Raw genomic sequence first — 20,009 nt, forward strand, 5'->3', positions numbered from 1 at the left:
CAACTTCACAACCAAGCTCAACTCCACCAAACTAAGAGGTTTTATGGAGTAATTGGAAGATTAATCGGTTTAATTGAAAGATTGGGCAAGATTGGAGACTAGAAAATTGAGAGCTTTTCTTTCTTTCTTGCTTGATAAGGGCCGGCCAAGAAGCTTGTAAAATGAAGCTTATTTTGGTCAAATTTTGGTATTTATTTAGTAAAGGTAAAGGTAAAGTTAAATGGTCAAAGTCCAAGATTAAATCACAAGGTGACACTTGTCACCTTTTTGGTTTAAAACTTATCTTTTTGTCTCTCCAATACAAATATCTTAACACCTTGTAAAATAATATCACTTAATACAAAATTCCAACAAGTTGTCAAAAATATAATGCATTTACCGCACTTGCGGGTCCCACGTTCAAAATACGCTTTTAATTTCTCAAAAACTAACCGATACTAGAAAAATCATTTTAAAACTATCTTTGCTCATAAACTTTATCTGGAAATTTTTCTAATAAAGAAAATGTAGAAAAGGCGGACGATTAAATAAAATAAACACTAGAAAATTAGAAAATTTTCGGGTTCTCACACTCATTCTTTTCGGGGCGTCACAAACTCCCCTCCTTAAAAGAATGTCGTCCTCGACATTCCATCTTGTACCAATCAAGTCAAGACATCCCAGACATCCCGCAAGAATCACTCAAGCATTCCAAGTAAACACTAAGAGTCAAATCAAACCCACAGTCCGGCATCCTAAACTTCAAGCCTAGGATACACTACAGAGATCTGAAACCTAAGCTCTGATACCAACAGTGACAGCCGCACCTCCCCCTAAGGCGAACCAGAGGGTTCGGCGGGTCGCCTGCCCAGCTCTCGCCGGGACTCAGCCGTTCACTACAATCCTCAAACAGATTACAAGATAAGACACAAAAATTACATCAAATTCTCCAATAATTACATGTCAAAAGCAAAGCGGAAATAATTCCCAACTATACATCAAATGATTCCAAATCCAAACTGTACAAGATATAAGCCATCCAGCCACGTGAATAAGTACTACCAGCCTTCCTTTGCCACGAGCCCTGTGGAGGGGAATAAAATATTTTTGGGGTGAGCTAAAAGCTCAGCGAGTAACCAGGAAAATCATTAAACAAATATATTTCACAATGTTGCATTTCGATGATTTCGATGATGTCATGATTCAGAGATCAAATGTACGTCTTTTGCTCTCGTGAGCCAGTGAAATCATAGTACTTGAACACCCAACGCTCAAATAGATCATTTAACATTAACATTAAGAGGGAGCCCCTTTTTGAGCTCCAGATAAACATGAACATGAACCGTGAACAGAGGTGGAGACGTTGGTGTCCAGCACAAGACTTTCCCAGAACTCATTGAAGCCAAATCATGTCATGAATCCACATGCAAGCACGCATGATATGCAATCGAATAAATAATGCAAGAAATATTTCACAAGTACTTCGGAAATAGTTTAGGGTCACTCACCTCCACGGCTCAGAAATCATCCAGCATATAACATTGCCTTGCTCAAATCCAAGTCTTAGATCACAAACTCAATGCAAACAAGTCCCTTCAAAGTTCGGACAGCACTTCCCCTGAATTTGCTAACTTTTCCAGCCATCATGGCTTCATTATTTCCTCAGCCAGTCCCAAAGGTACACACACAACAACAAGTTCATCAAATAGTCATTCAGCAAGTTCCAAGTAGTACTAGTACAAGTCAAACTAGGGAAAAGTCCGGAAATGAAAGTTAAGCTCAAAACCAGAAAAACAGCTTTTGACGTCATTTTGTGGTAATGGCACCAAAGGCGCTACGATTGTCGGATGAAGGTGCAAGATACACCGTTTCGAAGCTAAGAGACAGGGCTACAACATCGCAGAAGGTCACTCAACCCAGTTTTGAGTGAAAATTGGTCAAACATGCAAGATACTACATCAAAAACGTAAAACAGATTCACCAAAACGCATTCTAGCGGAAACATCATAACTCAGGCTCTCCAAGTCCAAATCCAGAAATTCCAAAACCAGATGAAAGCTAAGAAAAAGGGTTAAACTTCATCAGAAGGCCTCAACAACCAATTCGGAAGCAATTCCAGCCAAAACAACCCATTACAGGCGCACTTCTCAATTTCGGGTGAAACCAGAACAGCAATAGTAATTTCGACTTATCTCATTCTACACCACTCAGATTAACCTGAAATTTTGTAGGACCCTCTAAAATATCATTCCCTACAACTTTTATGTTTTGAGCTAAGGCCAATTCGGCCTCTATCTAGGACCTAAAAATTCGGACAGAATGAAGAACATTGAAACCTAGTTTTCCACTTTTCCTTCCAAAACAGAAATTGATTGTAATTAATCACTTTTTCCACCTCCTAGAGTCATTAAACATCATTTCCAATCATCATACATGACCCCATAATCATATCCATATGAAAACAGAAAAATCCCCAATAATTATAAACTTCACCAATTCAACCAAAATCAAGATATAATCCATAAAAGTGCATCTTATACCACCACCAATCATGAATTGAACATCATTAGAGGAAGGAGAGGGGTCCTTCACAACTCACCTTAGCAATACAAGAGATAGAGCAACAAACCACCTTAGCTTTCCAAACAACTTCACAACCAAGCTCAACTCCACCAAACTAAGAGGTTTTATGGAGTAATTGGAAGATTAATCGGTTTAATTGAAAGATTGGGCAAGATTGGAGACTAGAAAATTGAGAGCTTTTCTTTCTTTCTTGCTTGATAAGGGCCGGCCAAGAAGCTTGTAATATGAAGCTTATTTTGGTCAAATTTTGGTATTTATTTAGTAAAGGTAAAGGTAAAGTTAAATGGTCAAAGTCCAAGATTAAATCACAAGGTGACACTTGTCACCTTTTTGGTTTAAAACTTATCTTTTTGTCTCTCCAATACAAATATCTTAACACCTTGTAAAATAATATCACTTAATACAAAATTCCAACAAGTTGTCAAAAATATAATGCATTTACCGCACTTGCGGGTCCCACGTTCAAAATACGCTTTTAATTTCTCAAAAACTAACCGATACTAGAAAAATCATTTTAAAACTGTCTTTGCTCATAAACTTTATCTGGGAAATTTTTCTAATAAAGAAAATGTAGAAAAGGCGGACGATTAAATAAAATAAACACTAGAAAATTAGAAAATTTTCGGGTTCTCACACTCATTCTTTTCGGGGCGTCACAAACTCCCCTCCTTAAAAGAATGTCGTCCTCGACATTCCATCTTGTACCAATCAAGTCAAGACATCCCAGACATCCCGCAAGAATCACTCAAGCATTCCAAGTAAACACTAAGAGTCAAATCAAACCCACAGTCCGGCATCCTAAACTTCAAGCCTAGGATACACTACAGAGATCTGAAACCTAAGCTCTGATACCAACTGTGACAGCCCCACCTCCCCCTAAGGCGAACCAGATGGTTCGGCGGGTCGCCTGCCCAGCTCTCGCCGGGACTCAGTCGTTCACTACAATCCTCAAACAGATTACAAGATAAGACACAAAAATTACATCAAATTCTCCAATAATTACATGTCAAAAGCAAAGCGGAAATAATTCCCAACTATACATCAAATGATTCCAAATCTAAACTGTACAAGATATAAGCCATCCAGCCACGTGAATAAGTACTACCAGCCTTCCTTTGCCACGAGCCCTGTGGAGGGGAATAAAATATTTTTGGGGTGAACTAAAAGCTCAGCGAGTAACCAGGAAAATCATTAAACAAATATATTTCACAATGTTGCATTTCGATGATTTCGATGATGTCATGATTCAGAGATCAAATGTACGTCTTTTGCTCTCGTGAGCCAGTGAAATCATAGTACTTGAACACCCAACGCTCAAATAGATCATTTAACATTAACATTAAGAGGGAGCCCCTTTTTGAGCTCCAGATAAACATGAACATGAACCGTGAACAGAGGTGGAGACGTTGGTGTCCAGCACAAGACTTTCCCAGAACTCATTGAAGCCAAATCATGTCATGAATCCACATGCAAGCACGCATGATATGCAATCGAATAAATAATGCAAGAAATATTTCACAAGTACTTCGGAAATAGTTTAGGGTCACTCACCTCCACGGCTCAGAAATCATCCAGCATATAACATTGCCTTGCTCAAATCCAAGTCTTAGATCACAAACTCAATGCAAACAAGTCCCTTCAAAGTTCGGACAGCACTTCCCCTGAATTTGCTAACTTTCCCAGCCATCATGGCTTCATTATTTCCTCAGCCAGTCCCAAAGGTACACACACAACAACAAGTTCATCCAATAGTCATTCAGCAAGTTCCAAGTAGTACTAGTACAAGTCAAACTAGGGAAAAGTACGGAAATGAAAGTTAAGCTCAAAACCAGAAAAACAGCTTTTGACGTCATTTTGTGGTAACGGCACCAAAGGCGCTACGATTGTCGGATGAAGGTGCAAGATACACCGTTTCGAAGCTAAGAGACAGGGCTACAACATCGCAGAAGGTCACTCAACCCAGTTTTGAGTGAAAATTGGTCAAAAATGCAAGATACTACATCAAAAACGTAAAACAGATTCACCAAAACGCATTCTAGCGGAAACATCATAACTCAGGCTCTCCAAGTCCAAATCCAGAAATTCCAAAACCATATGAAAGCTAAGAAAAAGGGTTAAACTTCATCAGAAGGACTAAACAACCAATTCGGAAGCAATTCCAGCCAAAACAACCCATTACAGACGCACTTCTCAATTTCGGGTGAAACCAGAACAGCAATAGTAATTTCGACTTATCTCATTCTACACCACTCAGATTGACCTGAAATTTTGTAGGAACCTCTAATATTTCATTCCCTACAACTTTTATGTTTTGAGCTAAGGACAATTCGGCCTCTATCTAGGACCTAAAAATTCGGACATAATGAAGAACATTGAAACCTAGTTTTCCACTTTTCCTTCCAAAACATAAATTGATTGTAATTAATCACTTTTTCCACCTCCTAGAGTCATTAAACATCATTTCCAATCATCATACATGACCCCATAATCATATCCATATGAAAACAGAAAAATCTCCAATAATTATAAATTTCACCAATTCAACCAAAATCAAGATATAATCCATAAAAGTGCATCTTATACCACCACCAATCATGAATTGAACATCATTAGAGGAAGGAGAGGGGTCCTTCACAACACACCTTAGCAATACAAGAGATAGAGCAACAAACCACCTTAGCTTTCCAAACAACTTCACAACCAAGCTCAACTCCACCAAACTAAGAGGTTTTATGGAGTAATTGGAAGATTAATCGGTTTAATTGAAAGATTGGGCAAGATTGGAGACTAGAAAATTGAGAGCTTTTCTTTCTTTCTTGCTTGATAAGGGCCGGCCAAGAAGCTTGTAATATGAAGCTTATTTTGGTCAAATTTTGGTATTTATTTAGTAAAGGTAAAGGTAAAGTTAAATGGTCAAAGTCCAAGATTAAATCACAAGGTGACACTTGTCACCTTTTTGGTTTAAAACTTATCTTTTTGTCTCTCCAATACAAATATCTTAACACCTTGTAAAATAATATCATTTAATACAAAATTCCAACAAGTTGTCAAAAATATAATGCATTTACCGCACTTGCGGGTCCCACGTTCAAAATACGCTTTTAATTTCTCAAAAACTAACCGATACTAGAAAAATCATTTTAAAACTATCTTTGCTCATAAACTTTATCTGAGAAATTTTTCTAATAAAGAAAATGTAGAAAAGGCGGACGATTAAATAAAATAAACACTAGAAAATTAGAAAATTTTCGGGTTCTCACACTCATTCTTTTCGGGGCGTCACAAACTCCCCTCCTTAAAAGAATGTCGTCCTCGACATTCCATCTTGTACCAATCAAGTCAAGACATCCCAGACATCCCGCAAGAATCACTCAAGCATTCCAAGTAAACACTAAGAGTCAAATCAAACCCACAGTCCGGCATCCTAAACTTCAAGCCTAGGATACACTACAGAGATCTGAAACCTAAGCTCTGATACCAACTGTGACAGCCCCACCTCCCCCTAAGGCGAACCAGATGGTTCGGCGGGTCGCCTGCCCAGCTCTAGCCGGGACTCAGTCGTTCACTACAATCCTCAAACAGATTACAAGATAAGACACAAAAATTACATCAAATTCTCCAATAATTACATGTCAAAAGCAAAGCGGAAATAATTCCCAACTATACATCAAATGATTCCAAATCTAAACTGTACAAGATATAAGCCATCCAGCCACGTGAATAAGTACTACCAGCCTTCCTTTGCCACGAGCCCTGTGGAGGGGAATAAAATATTTTTGGGGTGAACTAAAAGCTCAGCGAGTAACCAGGAAAATCATTAAACAAATATATTTCACAATGTTGCATTTCGATGATTTCGATGATGTCATGATTCAGAGATCAAATGTACGTCTTTTGCTCTCGTGAGCCAGTGAAATCATAGTACTTGAACACCCAACGCTCAAATAGATCATTTAACATTAACATTAAGAGGGAGCCCCTTTTTGAGCTCCAGATAAACATGAACATGAACCGTGAACAGAGGTGGAGACGTTGGTGTCCAGCACAAGACTTTCCCAGAACTCATTGAAGCCAAATCATGTCATGAATCCACATGCAAGCACGCATGATATGCAATCGAATAAATAATGCAAGAAATATTTCACAAGTACTTCGGAAATAGTTTAGGGTCACTCACCTCCACGGCTCAGAAATCATCCAGCATATAACATTGCCTTGCTCAAATCCAAGTCTTAGATCACAAACTCAATGCAAACAAGTCCCTTCAAAGTTCGGACAGCACTTCCCCTGAATTTGCTAACTTTCCCAGCCATCATGGCTTCATTATTTCCTCAGCCAGTCCCAAAGGTACACACACAACAACAAGTTCATCCAATAGTCATTCAGCAAGTTCCAAGTAGTACTAGTACAAGTCAAACTAGGGAAAAGTCCGGAAATGAAAGTTAAGCTCAAAACCAGAAAAACAGCTTTTGACGTCATTTTGTGGTAATGGCACCAAAGGCGCTACGATTGTCGGATGAAGGTGCAAGATACACCGTTTCGAAGCTAAGAGACAGGGCTACAACATCGCAGAAGGTCACTCAACCCAGTTTTGAGTGAAAATAGGTCAAACATGCAAGATACTACATCAAAAACGTAAAACAGATTCACCAAAACGCATTCTAGCGGAAACATCATAACTCAGGCTCTCCAAGTCCAAATCCAGAAATTCCAAAACCATATGAAAGCTAAGAAAAAGGGTTAAACTTCATCAGAAGGCCTCAACAACCAATTCGGAAGCAATTCCAGCCAAAACAACCCATTACAGACGCACTTCTCAATTTCGGGTGAAACCAGAACAGCAATAGTAATTTCGACTTATCTCATTCTACACCACTCAGATTGACCTGAAATTTTGTAGGAACCTCTAAAATGTCATTCCCTACAACTTTTATGTTTTGAGCTAAGGCCAATTCGGCCTCTATCTAGGACCTAAAAATTCGGACAGAATGAAGAACATTGAAACCTAGTTTTCCACTTTTCCTTCCAAAACAGAAATTGATTGTAATTAATCACTTTTTCCACCTCCTAGAGTCATTAAACATCATTTCCAATCATCATACATGACCCCATAATCATATCCATATGAAAACAGAAAAATCCCCAATAATTATAAACTTCACCAATTCAACCAAAATCAAGATATAATCCATAAAAGTGCATCTTATACCACCACCAATCATGAATTGAACATCATTAGAGGAAGGAGAGGGGTCCTTCACAACTCACCTTAGCAATACAAGAGATAGAGCAACAAACCACCTTAGCTTTCCAAACAACTTCACAACCAAGCTCAACTCCACCAAACTAAGAGGTTTTATGGAGTAATTGGAAGATTAATCGGTTTAATTGAAAGATTGGGCAAGATTGGAGACTAGAAAATTGAGAGCTTTTCTTTCTTTCTTGCTTGATAAGGGCCGGCCAAGAAGCTTGTAATATGAAGCTTATTTTGGTCAAATTTTGGTATTTATTTAGTAAAGGTAAAGGTAAAGTTAAATGGTCAAAGTCCAAGATTAAATCACAAGGTGACACTTGTCACCTTTTTGGTTTAAAACTTATCTTTTTGTCTCTCCAATACAAATATCTTAACACCTTGTAAAATAATATCACTTATAACAAAATTCCAACAAGTTGTCAAAAATATAATGCATTTACCGCACTTGCGGGTCCCACGTTCAAAATACGCTTTTAATTTCTCAAAAACTAACCGATACTAGAAAAATCATTTTAAAACTGTCTTTGCTCATAAACTTTATCTGGGAAATTTTTCTAATAAAGAAAATGTAGAAAAGGCGGACGATTAAATAAAATAAACACTAGAAAATTAGAAAATTTTCGGGTTCTCACACTCATTCTTTTCGGGGCGTCACAAACTCCCCTCCTTAAAAGAATGTCGTCCTCGACATTCCATCTTGTACCAATCAAGTCAAGACATCCCAGACATCCCGCAAGAATCACTCAAGCATTCCAAGTAAACACTAAGAGTCAAATCAAACCCACAGTCCGGCATCCTAAACTTCAAGCCTAGGATACACTACAGAGATCTGAAACCTAAGCTCTGATACCAACTGTGACAGCCCCACCTCCCCCTAAGGCGAACCAGATGGTTCGGCGGGTCGCCTGCCCAGCTCTCGCCGGGACTCAGTCGTTCACTACAATCCTCAAACAGATTACAAGATAAGACACAAAAATTACATCAAATTCTCCAATAATTACATGTCAAAAGCAAAGCGGAAATAATTCCCAACTATACATCAAATGATTCCAAATCCAAACTGTACAAGATATAAGCCATCCAGCCACGTGAATAAGTAATACCAGCCTTCCTTTGCCACGAGCCCTGTGGAGGGGAATAAAATATTTTTGGGGTGAGCTAAAAGCTCAGCGAGTAACCAGGAAAATCATTAAACAAATATATTTCACAATGTTGCATTTCGATGATTTCGATGATGTCATGATTCAGAGATCAAATGTACGTCTTTTGCTCTCGTGAGCCAGTGAAATCATAGTACTTGAACACCCAACGCTCAAATAGATCATTTAACATTAACATTAAGAGGGAGCCCCTTTTTGAGCTCCAGATAAACATGAACATGAACCGTGAACAGAGGTGGAGACGTTGGTGTCCAGCACAAGACTTTCCCAGAACTCATTGAAGCCAAATCATGTCATGAATCCACATGCAAGCACGCATGATATGCAATCGAATAAATAATGCAAGAAATATTTCACAAGTACTTCGGAAATAGTTTAGGGTCACTCACCTCCACGGCTCAGAAATCATCCAGCATATAACATTGCCTTGCTCAAATCCAAGTCTTAGATCACAAACTCAATGCAAACAAGTCCCTTCAAAGTTCGGACAGCACTTCCCCTGAATTTGCTAACTTTCCCAGCCATCATGGCTTCATTATTTCCTCAGCCAGTCCCAAAGGTACACACACAACAACAAGTTCATCCAATAGTCATTCAGCAAGTTCCAAGTAGTACTAGTACAAGTCAAACTTGGGAAAAGTCCGGAAATGAAAGTTAAGCTCAAAACCAGAAAAACAGCTTTTGACGTCATTTTGTGATAATGGCACCAAAGGCGCTACGATTGTCGGATGAAGGTGTAAGATACACCGTTTCGAAGCTAAGAGACAGGGCTACAACATCTCAGAAGGTCACTCAACCCAGTTTTGAGTGAAAACAGGTCAAAAATGCAAGATACTACATCAAAAACGTAAAACAGATTCACCAAAACGCATTCTAGCGGAAACATCATAACTCAGGCTCTCCAAGTCCAAATCCAGAAATTCCAAAACCATATGAAAGCTAAGAAAAAGGGTTAAACTTCATCAGAAGGCCTCAACAACCAATTCGGAAGCAATTCCAGCCAAAACAACCCATTACAGACGCACTTCTCAATTTCGGGTGAAACCATAACTGCAATAGTAATTTCGACTTATCTCATTCTACACCACTCAGATTGACCTGAAATTTTGTAGGAACCTCTAAAATGTCATTCCCTACAACTTTTATGTTTTGAGCTAAGGCCAATTCGGCCTCTATCTAGGACCTAAAAATTCGGACAGAATGAAGAACATTGAAACCAAGTTTTCCACTTTTCCTTCCAAAACAGAAATTGATTGTAATTAATCACTTTTTCCACCTCCTAGAGTCATTAAACATCATTTCCAATCATCATACATGACCCCATAATCATATCCATATGAAAACAGAAAAATCCCCAATAATTATAAACTTCACCAATTCAACCAAAATCAAGATATAATCCATAAAAGTGCATCTTATACCACCACCAATCATGAATTGAACATCATTAGAGGAAGGAGAGGGGTCCTTCACAACTCACCTTAGCAATACAAGAGATAGAGCAACAAACCACCTTAGCTTTCCAAACAACTTCACAACCAAGCTCAACTCCACCAAACTAAGAGGTTTTATGGAGTAATTGGAAGATTAATCGGTTTAATTGAAAGATTGGGCAAGATTGGAGACTAGAAAATTGAGAGCTTTTCTTTCTTTCTTGCTTGATAAGGGCCGGCCAAGAAGCTTGTAAAATGAAGCTTATTTTGGTCAAATTTTGGTATTTATTTAGTAAAGGTAAAGGTAAAGTTAAATGGTCAAAGTCCAAGATTAAATCACAAGGTGACACTTGTCACCTTTTTGGTTTAAAACTTATCTTTTTGTCTCTCCAATACAAATATCTTAACACTTTGTAAAATAATATCACTTATAACAAAATTCCAACAAGTTGTCAAAAATATAATGCATTTACCGCACTTGCGGGTCCCACGTTCAAAATACGCTTTTAATTTCTCAAAAACTAACCGAAACTAGAAAAATCATTTTAAAACTATCTTTGCTCATAAACTTTATCTGGGAAATTTTTCTAATAAAGAAAATGTAGAAAAGACGGACGATTAAATAAAATAAACACTAGAAAATTAGAAAATTTTCGGGTTCTCAAACTCATTATTTTCGGGGCGTCACACTTGAGCTTAGGGATGGCAACGGGGCGGGGTTGGGGCAGGGGACCCCTCCCCCATCCCCCGCCCCCCGCCCCGTCCCCCGCCTCCCACTCCCCCCGCCCCGCCCCGCGGGGTTAATAAAATTTTTCCCGCTAGGTTAATAAAATTTTATTATAGTTAAATTTTAATAAATAATCAAGTACTAAAATATCAACACATCATCAAGTTATTATTCATTTTAATTTTACAATTGAAACTCAAAAAAATCAATCAAACAAAAATTATTTGAATACAATCCAACATGATGAAATAAATACAACTAAAATAGTTAAGTTTTCACTTTTGGTACAAATACAATCACTAATTCATTATTGTGTTTGTGCTTTTTTTTTGAGAAAAAAGTGTTATTCTATTAAGTGTAATTAGAAATTTAGTATAAATGTATTAGTAAATTTAGTATAACTAATTAATAAATTCTATTAGTAGACATGTCTAATTATTCGTATAATTGATAATATTAATTATATTACATACACTAATATACATTATATAATACATCTAACTAATAATATCATTATCATAAGTTTATAACTAATTAAATTACATATTATATATAATTATATATATAATTTTTTTTTTGCGGGTGGCGGGGTGGGGGTTGGGCCGGGGTATACTCCCCCGGCCCCCGCCCCGTTTCTAAACGGGGGAAAAATACCCCCCCCCCCCCCCCCCATCCCTCGCCCCGAGAGCCCCCCGCGGGCACCCGCTCCCATTGCCATCCCTACTTGAGCTGGCTAGTCCGATTTGAGTTTCAAAACACTTGAAGAAACATCTCGAGTTATTGCACGTTGAAAGAAGCCTTATTTAGCCTGGAAAAATCAAATTGAAAGTTATATGTATCCCATTAATATCACATTACACTGTAGCCTTTCATTGTCGAAACAAATTTTGTTGGGGATAATACAAGAGAAAATGGTTAAAAGTCACAAAGCAAATGATACAAAAAGACTTCAAATCATGATTCAAAATCACTTTCCTTTAAACTTTATTTATTTGGAATTTTGCGTGCAAAAATTTTGGACAAATATCCTTTAAAATAATTTGAAGGGTGTTTGTCTTAACTTTTGCACAAAATTAGACAAACTTACTTGAGTTATGGTGTGTTTTTGTAGAGAATTCTAGTAGTAGGAAAATAAACTTGTACAGCAAACCATCTTACTAGACCTTTATAGAGTTGAAATTAAAAATGATCAAGAGTTGCAACTTTTCACCATTCATTTGTGTATTTGTGTTGGTCAAAAAGTTCCTCAATATCAATGCAAGTATTCAGATAGTTTTTGAACATCATTTGGATGGTAATTAACTGTCAAAATATTAAAAGGTGCCAAGTAGATTTGAACAACTTCTGAGCATTACAAGAATCAGGCAGTGATGGGTCTTATGTTAGGTCCTAAGACGGGACCCCATCTTGCAACTGATCAAATTTTGAAAATATTCAAAAATCCCCTGCCATTTTCAAAATTTAGAAAATAGACTTCCAAATGTCACAGAATAATTTGACATTCATATGCATAAATAATGGTGTCTTTCAATTGAACCACTATCTTAGTGAATGTTCTTTGAAACTAATCAATACAAAATAATAGACCAACTTTGAAACATTTGTACATTATATTAGTCTCATTAACACATAACACATAAATTTGTACATAACCATATGTTCTTTGATGATGCATTTTACGGCCTCGTATCACTATCTCTTCATGAATGTTTCAAAACAAAGTCCTTAACTTTGTAGTTTGTCAAGCTTACATTCATATGGGTGACATCTTAATGCTCCTGCTATTAATGGCACTTTCAAGATTCATTAAGAGACAATAACTCAATCTAACTATGATTAGGCGAGAATAAATGCACTATTTTACCTTGCGATGAAAAATGTTATAGTGCTCCAACCATTAGAATGATGTACTTTCACTCATCGAATTCAAAACTAGACGTTGTATCTAGCATTGAATTAAGATTCCATCATTAATACTCATTAAGTTTGGACTTTAAATTCATCTTTCTTGATATCTTTAACACCAAGTCTCTTGATATTCCTTTCGTTAAAGGATCACTCATGTTTTCACTAGACCTCACAAAGTCAATTGATATGACTCTATTTGTGATCAAATCTTTCACATAATTATATCTCAAATCAATATGTCTTGATTTGCCATTATACATTTGATTATATACCTTAGCAAGTGTAGTTGTATTATCGCAATGTATGGAGCTAGATGACAATGGTTTTTGCCATAATGGTATATCATAAAATAAATTTCGTAGCTACTCAATTTTTTTTCAAGCTGAAGCAAGTGCTACAAAATTCAGCTACCATTGTTGAATCAGTGATACAGTTTGCTTCTTAGATCCCCAATAAAATAAATTTCGTAGCTACTCAATTTTTTTACAAGCTGAAGCAAGTGATACAAAATTCAGCTACCATTGTTGAATCAGTGATACAGTTTGCTTCTTAGATCCCCAAGAAATCACACCACCACCTAACACAAAAATTCAACCACTCGTTGATGGGTGATCATATCTGTTAGTGATCCAATTAGTATTTGAAAAACCTTCTAAAATCGAAGGATAATTGGTATAACATATACCATAGTTTTTAGTGGCTTTCAAGTACTTTAAAATTCTGATTACACCTTGCCAATATAATCTATTAGGATTGCTTGTAAATTTACTTAATATACCAACAGCATATGTAATATTCGGTTTAGCACATGTCATTGCATACATTAAGCATCCTATAACTTTGCCATATTCTAATTGAGAAATTGGATTCCTTCATTTTTCACATAACTTATTTTGGGATCCAACGGCATTGAAACTGGCACACAATCATTTTGATTGAACTTGTTAAAAATCTTTTCAACGTAATGTGATTCAGACAACAATATATTGTTTTTGTCTTTTGAGATTCTTATGCCAAGGATGACATCTGTCTCACCCATGTCTTTTATATCAAACTTGCTAGAAAGCAAAACTTTTGTGACTTTGACTTGCTCTAAGTCAGTCCCAAAAACTAACATGTCATCCACATATAAATAAATTATGACACCTTTACCTTCATTAAACTTGCTATAAATACACTTATCGGATTTATTAATCTTGAATCCACTACCAAGTATAATTTGGTCAAATTTCTGGTGCTATTGCTTAGGTGCTTGTTTTAATCCATATAAGGATTTAACAAATTTACACGCCTTGTGCTCTTGTCCAAGTACCACCAACCCTTCGACTTGTTGCATGTACACTTCTTCATCCAAATCACCATTCAAAATTGTTGTTTTTACATCCATTTGGTATATGACTAAATTTGGATTGAAACTAGAGCAAGCAGAACCCGAATTGTAGCAATTCTTGCTACTGGAGAATATGTGTCAAAGTAGTCTACACCATGCCTTTGTGTGAATCCTTTTGCAACTAACGTGGTTTTGAACTTATCAATAGTTCCATCAACTTTCATTTTCTTTTTGAAAATTCACTTATAACCTATCGATTTTGAACCAAGTGATAAGTCTACCAATTTTCGGGTTTTAGTACCCATAATTGAGTCCATTTTATCATTTATTGCTTTCTTCCAAAAGGAAACATCTTGTGATTTCATTGTTTTTTCAAAGGTCTTAGGATCAGGTTCAGTATTGAAGTAATAACGGATTTGATTATTCAATGTATCTCTAGTTCCTTTGACTAGATACATATAAAAATCCGAGCAAAATCTTTCGACCTTGTAGCTCTTTTGCTCCTTAATTCAATGGATTTATTTCCATCATCTTTTGTTTATTCACTTGACTTTGAAATATCATCCTATATTTTAGAAATGGAGGTGAATCTATTTTCTTCAAAAATAGCATCCCTAGATTTAATTATGGTATTACTCGAAGTTGAATCATTAGGTTCAATTACCATGAACCTATAAGTTTTGCTATTATGTGCATATCCTAAGAATATGCACTCAACACCTCTTCTGCCAATTTTCTTTTTTTAAGTTCTAGGAGTTTCACAATAACCCTACAACCCCAAACTCTCAAATAGTTGAGATTAAGTTTCCTTTTATTCCAAAGTTTATAAGGGGTGATAGAATTCCTTTTATTTGGAACTCTATTTAGAATGTGACAAACTGTGAATAAAACTTCACCTCAAAACCTTTACTATGGCCAAAATTTGACAAAAGTGTATTAACCATTTCTGTTAATACATGATTTTTTTTTTCAACTATACCATTTTGTTGTGGTGTATAAGGAGCAGTAATGTCATGTTTAATCCTTTTTGACTAAAAATAGTTGATATCATTGTACTCTCGACCTCTATCGGACCTTAATCACTTCACAAATGTTTCAAGATGAAGTTCAATTTCATTTTTATATATTTTAAATTTATGCATGACTTCATCTTTTGAATGTAACAAATAGACATAACAATATCTAGAGAAATTATCTATAAATGTGACAAAATACTTATTTCCTCCTAAATTAGGTGTGCCATATAAGTCACATATATCACTATGAATCAAATCCAACACTTTGGAAGTTCTTTCAATCTTAGGAAATGGATTTCTTGTGATCTTTGTTAACATGGATGTGTTATATTTTCCTTCATTTTTATCATATTATGGCAAAATATCAAGTTTCATCATTTCATGCATTCTTTTATAATTAACATGATTAAGTTTATTATGCCATAAACTAGACAATGATTCAACCAAATATGCAGGAATAACATTATTCTTATTATTAGTAATAACAAGTACATTCAACTTGAACATACCATTACAAAGATAATCCTTACCTACATATATACCACCCTTGGATAAAACAAACTCGTTAGTCTCAAAAACAAGTCTAAAGCCAAATTTGTTCAATAAACCACGTGACACTAAGTTCTTCCTAACTTCCGGTACATAGAGAACATTCGTTAAAGTTACAACATTTCCGAAAGTGAACTTTAATTCTACTTCACCAACTCCTTGAACCGAAATGGTGGTAGAATTTTTCATGTATACCACGGTGCCTTCATTTGCCGGCTTCATAGATTTGAAGAACTCCTTGTTGTTGCAAATGTGTCGCATTGCACCAGAATCAACATACCAAGCAAAATCATCTTTTATTAAGTTCACTTCAGAAATTATAGTAACTAGATTTTTGCTTGTATTGTTGCAAGAGTCTTGCTTCTCCTTCTTGTTTTGAAGGATTTTGCATTCGAACTTGTAGTGACCTTTCTTTTTGCAATAGAAGCATTTGCCCTTCTTCTTTTTTTTGTTGTTTTTCGATTGACTCTTTAGTTGTTGGCTTCTCTTGCTACCTTGAGACTTGCTTGATTGTCCTTCTTCAATCACATTCACTTTTATAGTAGAGTCTTTATTCTCTTCAAAGTTCTAATTATCCTTTTTTTTCCTGCATGCGAATTCAAAGTCTAAAGATTGTTGGGGATAATATAGGAGAAAATGGCTAGAAGTTACAAAACAAATGATACAAAAAGACTTTAAAACGTGATTTAAGATCACTTTACTTTAGACTTTATTTGTCCAAAATTTTGTGTGCAAAGACTTTGGACAAATATCCTTTAGGATTATTTGAAGGGTGTTTGACTTAACTCTTGCACAAAGTTAGACAAACCTATTTGAACTATGGTGTGTTTTTACAGAGAATTCTAGTAGTAGGAAAATGATTTTCTGCTGCAAACCATCTCTACTAGACTTGAATAGAGTTGAGATTGAAAATGATCAAGAGTTGCAACCTTTCACCACTGATTTGTATATTTGCGTTGGTCAAAAGGTTCCTCAACATCAATGCGAGTGTTCAGATAGTTTTTGGATATTTAAATACCATTTAGATGGTAATTAAAAATATGAAAAGGTGCCAAGTAAATTTGAACAACTTCTCAGCATTACAGGAACCAGACAGTGATGAGTCTTATGTCGGGTCTTAAGACTGGTCCCGTCTTGCAATTGATCAAAATTTGAAAATATTCAACAAATTTATCCTATTGAGAAGTCTAAAACGTCCTTGAAATTGTCTGAAAAAGACATTAATCATTGTTGTTCCGACGTCCTCTTGTTTTTTAGCCCCTCAAAGAAATCTAGTAAAAGTATGTTGGAAAGAACTTCCAGCACGCAGGACCTTTATCAAATCAAAGGATAACTGCCATCTTGAGATATGGACTTCCAAAGTTTTGTAGACTAATATTTTAGTAGTCTCAGTAATTATACATTGCTTCTACAACATGTGATTATTAACTCATTTCAATGTATGCTGGATCATGGATGCAGCTGTTTCCGGAGAGAGATTTGTAGCCATAGGAATAACGTTCATGAATATAGCTGGTCCTGGAAAGCACCAAGCTGTTGCCGTTCGGAACAACGCAGATCTTTCCACATTCTATCGCTGTAGTTTTGAAGGCTATCAAGATACTTTATATGTACATTCTCTGAGGCAATTCTACCGAGAATGCGACATATATGGAACCGTAGATTTCATCTTTGGCAATTCTGCAGCTGTTTTTCAGAACTGCAATCTTTTTGCAAGAAAGCCAATGCCAAACCAAAAGAATGCAGTCACTGCCCAAGGTAGAACTGATCCGAACCAAAATACTGGCATATCAATTCAGAATTGCTCAGTTCAGGCAGCACCAAACTTGTCACTGGACTTGAACTCTACCTCAACTTACTTAGGTCGGTTGTGGAAAAAGTACTCAAAAACAGTTGTTATGCAGTCCTTCGTTGGTGATTTGATCAATCCTCAAGGATGGTTAGAATGGAATGCCAATATGGGATTAGACAAAATTTACTATGGTGAATATGAGAACTGTGGACCAGGTGCTAACACATCCAGGAGAGTTCGATGGCCTGGTTATAGTCATATGAACGATTTAGACGCTTTGAACTTCACAGTGTATAATTTTACAATGGGAGATACTTGGTTGCCTTACACAAACATACCTTTCTCCAGAGGTTTGCATAAATGAGATCATTATATGTCTATAGTCATTTCTGTATTATTTTGTTATCCAATCTTCATTTAGCTCCTCAACACATTTTTAGTTTCCAAAACTATTGAGGTAGCAATAATTGACCTGATTTTTTTTTATTGGGTTCCCTTCTTAGTTTTTCAATACTTGAATCCACACACACACACACACCCCCAAACACACACACACCGGGTAAATTGTTTGATTTGATGGATCTGGAATTTGGATGGAATTCATACAAATTGACGGAAGTATCTAAAATCTGTACTGCCCTTTCGCTGTTATTTTTAATACAATTTATCTTTTCCTTTCGTATTAACTTTTCTTTATCATAATGATTTATTTCTTTTCTTTTTCCCTTCAATTTTTAACACTTTTTTTTTTCATTAATCTTAGCATCTCAATCACATTCTTCCTAACATTATTTTCCAATCACTTAGCCCCTTGGACTAAAAGGGACTAACCATCAATGCTTAAGGTGTGTACTTTGTGAGTAAAAAGCCACAATTGCCCTTCAATTAACAAAACTTTTTATGTTTAACCCTTAATATTTAGTGCCTCTATCACTTTAGTTGCTAGCATCATTTTCGTGTCAACTAAAGTTGAGAAAATTAAGAAAACATTATGAACGAATTGTAAATTGTGTTGGGAAAATTCAGAACCAAAGCCGATACAGCATTAAAATCCTTGCATCATGAAAAATCATTTGATATACAGATACCCAAAACTGGATTTTGAAAATCGAATCTAGATTGAAAACCCATTCAGCTTTCTATTTGCAATTTTGTCAAATTCTTTGTTAAGAGTTCGATTTTACCCTTATTTTCAATTTTTAAACCTATGAAGCCCTTCAACTTAATTTTGCCAAAAATTTTTGAGGCACCCATAATTAAAACCTCTATAAATTAATGACTTAGGACCATACAAATTCTATTAATTTAAAGAGGCATTAATGAATCAATAAATTAATAATTTATTAATGTATTGAGTGTACTTATAATTCAAAAAACACACAATTAATCAACTAAAGTTTTATTTTATTTTATAAAAATTTGAATTATTTTATTAATTAAAGGGGTTATGGAATATAAACCAATCCAAGTTTAGAGGTCTCAAATCTAGAATAAATTATTGCTAGCATTACTGAAAATCCTGCCAATGATGAAGCTGAGGATGATATAGTAGTTTTGGAGCCTATTACAAGGAAGAAAGCACTCAAAACATCAATAAATCTTCGTGATTTCTTATTGCAATAAAAGAATTCAAGTCCAGAACTTTTAGATGCAATAAGAAAAATTAGGTATGAGATTTAGGTACATTTATTTTTAAAAAAAAACAGATTTATATTTTAAAAAATATATGATATATAATTTTAGTGAATTATTAATTTATGATATGATTAGAACCAAAGCCTCATGTAAGGTTTTTAAAAAATTATTATCTTATTATTTTATCAAAATTATTAATTTAGCTCCTTAGCCCAATTTGGGATCAGGAAAAAATTATTATTTAATAAAGGTTATTAATTTATAGAGATGCTACTATTACAAAGCACAAGACCCAAGGTCAAGGCCCACTTCTAAACTGGAGGGCGTGTCTAACCTGGAACCGGTATAAGAGACTTCCTTGTGAATAGCATCAAGGGGTAATTTCAGAAACCTCCCCTAAGATTTCTAATAATTTTGTTGTCCTCCCATGAATTTTTAGAAATATTACTTACCTCTTCCATCAATCATTTGGAATCCAATACTTACCTCATTGATGGTCAAATGACTTTATTACCCTTAAAACTTAGAAAATTTTATGTAGTGATATGGAGAGAAACACTTGAGTCACTTGTACTAAATTAACTATGGAATGTAAAATCTTTGAAAATCTTGAATACTAAATTTTATAATGATAATTGTTAAC

At 35.6% G+C, this 20,009-nt stretch overlaps 1 pseudogene; it reads left to right on the forward strand.

Moving 5' to 3' along the window:
* LOC113758320 overlaps nt 1-18,095 on the forward strand; it is a 39,200-nt pseudogene extending 21,105 nt beyond the window's left edge.
* Nucleotides 18,096-20,009: the final 1,914 nt, after the last annotated feature.

The sequence above is a fragment of the Coffea eugenioides genome, unplaced genomic scaffold (genome assembly GCF_003713205.1).
Source record: "Coffea eugenioides isolate CCC68of unplaced genomic scaffold, Ceug_1.0 ScVebR1_47;HRSCAF=261, whole genome shotgun sequence".
NCBI classification, from domain to species: Eukaryota; Viridiplantae; Streptophyta; class Magnoliopsida; order Gentianales; family Rubiaceae; genus Coffea; species Coffea eugenioides.